Raw genomic sequence first — 6,000 nt, 5'->3', positions numbered from 1 at the left:
AAATGATGGCTTCACTGGATACAATATTCTTGGTTGGAAGTTTTTTCTTTTAAGACCAGAAATATATCATCCTACTGTCTTCTGACCTGTAGGGTTTCTGCTGAGAAATCAGATGCTAATCCAATTGGTTTTGCTTTATGTGTAACCTGACATGTCCTTAACTTTTGACAATTTGACTACAATATGCCTCAGAGAAGTTCTTTGTGGTTAAATATGCTTGGGGTTCTTTGAGCTTCTGGTATCTACATGTGCATGTGTCTTTCAAGAGCTAGGAAATTTTCAAATATTATTTCATTTAGCAGGTTCTCAGTGCCTTTTTTTTTTTAAAAAAAAAAGGCTTATTTATTTATTTGAAAGGCAGAGTTATAGAGAGGCAAAGGCAGAGAGAGAGAGAGAGAGGGAGGGAGAGGGAGAGAGGGAGTAATGGAGGGGGGAGAGAGAGAGAGAGAAGGAGAGAGAGGGAGGAAGGGAGGGAGAGAGAGAGAGAGTGAGAGAGAAAGAGAGAGAGAGAGGTCTTCTATCCACTGGTTCACTCCCCAAAGGGCCATAGTGGCTGCAACTGGGCCAATCCAAAGCCAGGAGCCAGGAGCTTCTTCACAGTTTCTCATCGGGGTGTAGGGACCCAGGCATTTGGGCCATCTTCTACTGCTTTTCCAGGCCATAGCAGAGAGCTGGATCAGAACTGGAGCAGCTGAGTCTTGAACCAGTGCCCATATGGGATGTTGGCAGTGAAGGCTGTGGCTTTTACCTACTATGCTACAGTGCCAGCCCCCATGTTCTCAATGCCTTTTTCCATTTCTTCTCCTTGAGGAATATATAAATATTTGGTCATTTAAATGTATCCCTATTTCATGTAGACTTTCTTCTTTTTCATTATTTGCTCATTATTTTTGTCTGATTGGGTTATTTTAAAAGTCTTGTTCTCACGGTCAGAAATTCTTACTTCCACTTCATCTATTCTGCTGCTGAATCTCTCAAATTGTGTTTTTTTTTTTTTATTTTACATATTGAAGGTTTCACCTCCAAAATTTGTATTTCGTTATTCTTAATAATTTGTTTCTTTAGTGATATTTTCATTCATTTCACTTATTGATTTCTTCTTTTCTTTAATCTGTGTATCTGTATTCCTTTCATATCATTAAGTGTTCTCACAATCATTATTTTGAATTTTGTATTTGTCACTTCGTAGATTTCCTTCAGTTCAGGATCCAATTCTGGAGAATTATTTTGTTCTTTTGGAAGCATGCCACCTTGCTTCTTCATGTCTCCTGTGTCTCTATATTGATGTCTGATGTCTGCACATCTGGTGTAATTGTCCCTTCTTTGTGGAATAGGTTTTATTGGAAAAGAGTTTATGGATTAGCTGGAATGCAGGGTATCACTTGGCTTGTTACTTTGGCTTTCATTCAGGTGTGTCCAGGAGTATAGTCTCTGATTTCTTTTGTCTTAATCAACGCCAGTTTTTATATAAGTGACAGTGGTCTAGTCTGCTGCAGTATGTACTGATAGAAGTGTGGCTTTGAGATGAATATGGGTTTCATGGGGGGAACATTTTTGGCCATAGAGAGTTTAGTGTCAGTCTACTTGGTGATTGTGATAGGGCCTTGTTCTTGGTGCTGAGACAAGAATGGCTGTGCTCTTGTCCTACTGGCAAGCCTGAGTGATGCTGGGGCTTGTGGCACCAACTGCTGTGGCATTAAGATTGTGTGATGTGGATTGACCTTCCTCAGGTCCTGCTGGGAGAGTCCTACTGGGTTGTGGCTTATAACACCAACAGCCCTAGTCCTGGGCCTACGCAATATGAACTGAACCCTACTCCAGTTTTATAGGGTGACTACAAGATATACAGGAGATTTTGTTCTGGAGGGTATGAGCCCAGACAGGTAGAATACAGGTAAGTTCTTTGCTAGGTTCACCAGGTAAATTCCAGGGGGATTGAGAAATTTAGAACTAACTGTTACAGTCCTGGTGTTGCAAGGTACAGTGGGGTCATAACCCAGATCTTCCAGGGTAGAGTTGGGTTTTTATGGGCTGCTACTAGTGCTAACTCCCAGAAGCCAAGGGGAATCCCCCTGGCTCATGCAGAGTGTGTGAGCACAGCTCTGTTGCTAATGCCCCAAAACTCCCATAGTAACAGGATGCAGAGAATCTGTGCTTTGCCCCACTGGTTGCCCAGACTCTGTCATTCTGGTAGCAGCAGGAAAGAGTCCTGGTATGTGACCTTTTTCTGGAGAGCCTGGCACTCTGCAGAGTGGGGGAGGGGGTGGGAAGCAGTGTGCTTCCCTACTGCAAGTTGGAGTTGGTCAGACTCCAGGCCGCTTCCTAGGCTCAAGCAAAAGTCAGTGGGTGACTGTGGAATTATCTTTCAGGTATAACTAAAGTGGCACAGTGTGTAGCAATTTCTTCCTACATTGTCTTGGTAAGATAATGGCTCACATCTGGCAGCTGAGCTGCACTGTTGGCTGCAATGGTATCACAGTCTTCTCTCCTCTTGTCTCAGGGAGCCTTCATTGTTTTTTCTCTTCTCTTCCAAAAATTTCCATCAGTCAGATCCCTGGAAATGTGGTCTTTCCTTTGTTCTTTTTGTATCCCCTGGCAGCTGAAGTTAGCCTAGCTATAACCTATTCAGCCATCTTAGATGTTCTCTAGAATGAGTTCTTGAGAAGGTAGGTGGGGGCAGACATATCCTGAGTATCCAAGTTCATGGTTTTCATTTGATAGCAACTCTGCATCCATCATAACAGGAGAGAAGGTACGGACTTCAGCACAGGTATAGTAAATTAGTAGACTGGTTTGTAGGAAGATTTCTTGTATGTCCCAAATAATTGTGTAAGGAGCTAGATTATTACCTGGGAGCAAGTTTAGCTAGGGCTTCGTGTGGGTGGGTGGGGGTGGGAACAGGGAGTGGTGATGGTAGGGGATGGTGATGGAGGGGAGGGAAGGCTACAGTTTTGAACATGTGAGAAGATGTGAAGTAGGTGTTTCAACAAGAAAGCAATCACACTAAAAAACAGTGTGGTCCTCTTGCCAAGTATGTTGAGATTCGAGATTTGCGGTTATGAGATAATACAGTAAAATTCTGTGTTTCCTTCCAGCAAAGTGCATGGCAGGAGAAGAATTCTACTCTTTCTCTTCTCAGAGCTTTACCCCAGGTTAAACCCAGATACTCAGTGAAAGTGTCAGTTAGATATTATCCCAGAATTCTGAAGCCAGAGGCAACTTCAGAGACCATCCAGTCCTACCTCATTATTTTCCAAAAGACAAAGTGATTTCCTATGGATTTCTTAAAATGCCTCATTCTTACACTTGTCCTATTAAGTCTGTCCTTAACAATCAATTTTTCCCACATATAGTCCACTCTCTACATTGTATATATTTTTATCATAGGTGCTGTAAATTTTTATTTTTCTTATTTACAAATTTGTTTTCCCAGATCTCTCTAGTGTTTCGTCTTCTTTTCCTTTATTCAACCAGCTACCAGTTCAGGCTCTCTTTCTCCCATCCCTTAATTAAAATATCCTTGAAGATCTGAACAGCCAAGTGTTATCTTTCATTGCATTCTCTGAGCCTAGCATAGTGCCTGAATCTTTGGTTATTTTAATGATTGCTAAGGAGAATATGTTTTATTTTTGCTTTAGTAAGTTACAGTCCATATGAAAGATGGATCAAAACACATTTATTGTGATTAATTCATCTGTAATCAGAGGATGTTTGACATTCTAGAGAAGTAGAGCCAAGTCCAATGAGCTGAATTAGCTCTTAATGGAATTGGCACAGCTTCCTTGAATGCTTAATTTAGAAACTCTAGTGATTCTCTCTCTTCCTTCCCTCCACCCACCAATTCCTTCCTTTTTTCTATTTTGCCTTGGCTTAGTAGTGACTGGGATTATATTATCATCATGGCTGCAAAAATGCTGAGTACCTGATGAGCTCTGACATTTCACTGAGGCTAGAAAGAAGATGTTGGTTTAAAATAGATGAAGCTTCTCCTCGTAGGAACTCTGTAGAGGTCACTGCATATTTTAGAGGGGCTAAATATTCTCCTCAGAGAGGCAGTCTGTTTCCATCTTGTCTCTGGGGTTTTAAAGATGTCACATTTTATTTTCTCCAGAAATTTCATCTGAATTCCTATTTTAATATTGAGCGCCTGTTTTTGAGTTCATTGAGTACCAGCAGAGTTTCTTTAGAAACCAAGCACTTCATTGTAATCCTTATTTTGAGCAGGCAAAAGTTTCATCTAAAACGAAAATTTTCTGATTCTTGCTTGAGGGTAAAAAGTGTGTATTGAACTTGAAATCAGTCTTTTGTCTATAATTTTTTCCCCTAAAGGCTTTTTAAATCTCTCTCCTCTGCCGCTACTCTCAAATTCAGACTATTCTTCCCTTCCATCCCCTGAACTGTCATCTTCCTACCTCCCCTCCAGTCATTTACTGCTATGAAGATTTTCTTTTAAGTTACAGTTCTGATTATCACCTATTTTTTTCCCAAGGACCTCCTTTGACTCTCTTTTGATTGGAGAATATGGATTAAAGTTTCACAAAGGAATAAATCATTGGTCCCCTTTTGACTTGCCATTCCATTTTCTCCTCTCTTGCATAAATCCTCCACTGTAATCAAATTGACCTAATCATTCTTCTCTGAATAGAACTTTAGTTCTATTTCACACCTAGCACGTGTAACTTGCTCACATGGACATTTGTTCAGAGCCCCAGTTCCCTATTTCAATTCTTTAAATCTAGCACAAAGCTGGTGTTATCCTTTAAACTTTCAATGATTCTCTTAATTCAGGGGTGATTTTTTACTCTTTTTTTAAAAAGATTCATTTTATTTATTTGAAACACAGAGTTAAAGAGAGACGTAGAGACAGAGAGAGAGGTCTTCCATCTGCTAGTTCACTCCCCAAATGGCTGCAATGGCTGGAATTGAGCCAAACCGAAGCCAAGAGCCAGGAGCTTCTTTTGGGTCTCTCATGTGGATGCAGGGACCCAAGGACTTGGGCCATCTTCCACTGCTTTCCCAGGCACATTAGCAGAGAGCTGGATTGGAAGTGGAGCAGTGGGGACTTCGACCTGCGTCCATATGGTATGCTGGCACTGCAGGCCAGGGCTTTAACCTGCTGCACCACAGTGCCAGCCCCTTACTCTTCTCTTTTCTAACTGCATTTGGAAGCACTATTCACATAGCTCTTTAAAAATATCTCTCTGGATACTGTTATTACTATACAAGTATGGTTAAGTATCTTTCTGAAAGACAGGTGGGAAAATTTAGATTGCTTATATTCCTCACACTGAGTGTAGTTAGCACCTTTTATCATTGCTAAAGTGAATGAATTAAACACATAGAAAAATAGTTTTATTCAATACATACTTGTGGAAAGCCACAATGTTCCAGGCATCATGTTAGATGCTGGGAATATATTGGTGGTGGTTAACATAATCTTTGTCTCCATGTACGTAGATTCTAAAGAAGAGCATAGGTACTTAGTTAATATTTTATTATAATCAAGATATTTGTAATAAATGATGGGGAGATCGGAAGTCATTCTGGAAATATATGAGAGAAGACTAACTACTGATATTTGTCTCTGTCTCTATACCTGTATCTGTATCTATAAAATGAAACTAACAGGTGAATGGAAAAAGTTCATACTATTAAATGATGTTCTAGGCATAGGGAAGGAGATATTTGAGCTCCAGTGGCAAAAGAAAAAGAAAACTGAAAGAAGTCTGGTGTGGTTAGAACATGTAACATGTGAGATAGAGGGTGCCAAATGAGGGCTGGAATGTGGAAGTTCTTGTAAGCCATGTTAGGAACACAAAACAAAATTGTACTTTATCCTAAGGGCAATGGGAAGCAATGAGGGTTTTTAAGAGGGGCATGATGAGATCAGATTAGGGCTCTTAAACAATGGCTGTGAAGAGTAGATTGCAGAGGAAGCTAGAGGGAAACCAGAAAAGATGCTGATCTTGGAGTTTAGGTGTCAGACTTTAGGTTAGGCAA

The sequence above is a fragment of the Oryctolagus cuniculus genome, chromosome 8 (genome assembly GCF_051225735.1).
Source record: "Oryctolagus cuniculus isolate XC-2025 breed Fujian yellow rabbit chromosome 8, ASM5122573v1, whole genome shotgun sequence".
NCBI lineage: Eukaryota > Metazoa > Chordata > Mammalia > Lagomorpha > Leporidae > Oryctolagus > Oryctolagus cuniculus.
This window is presented reverse-complemented; position numbering follows the sequence as displayed.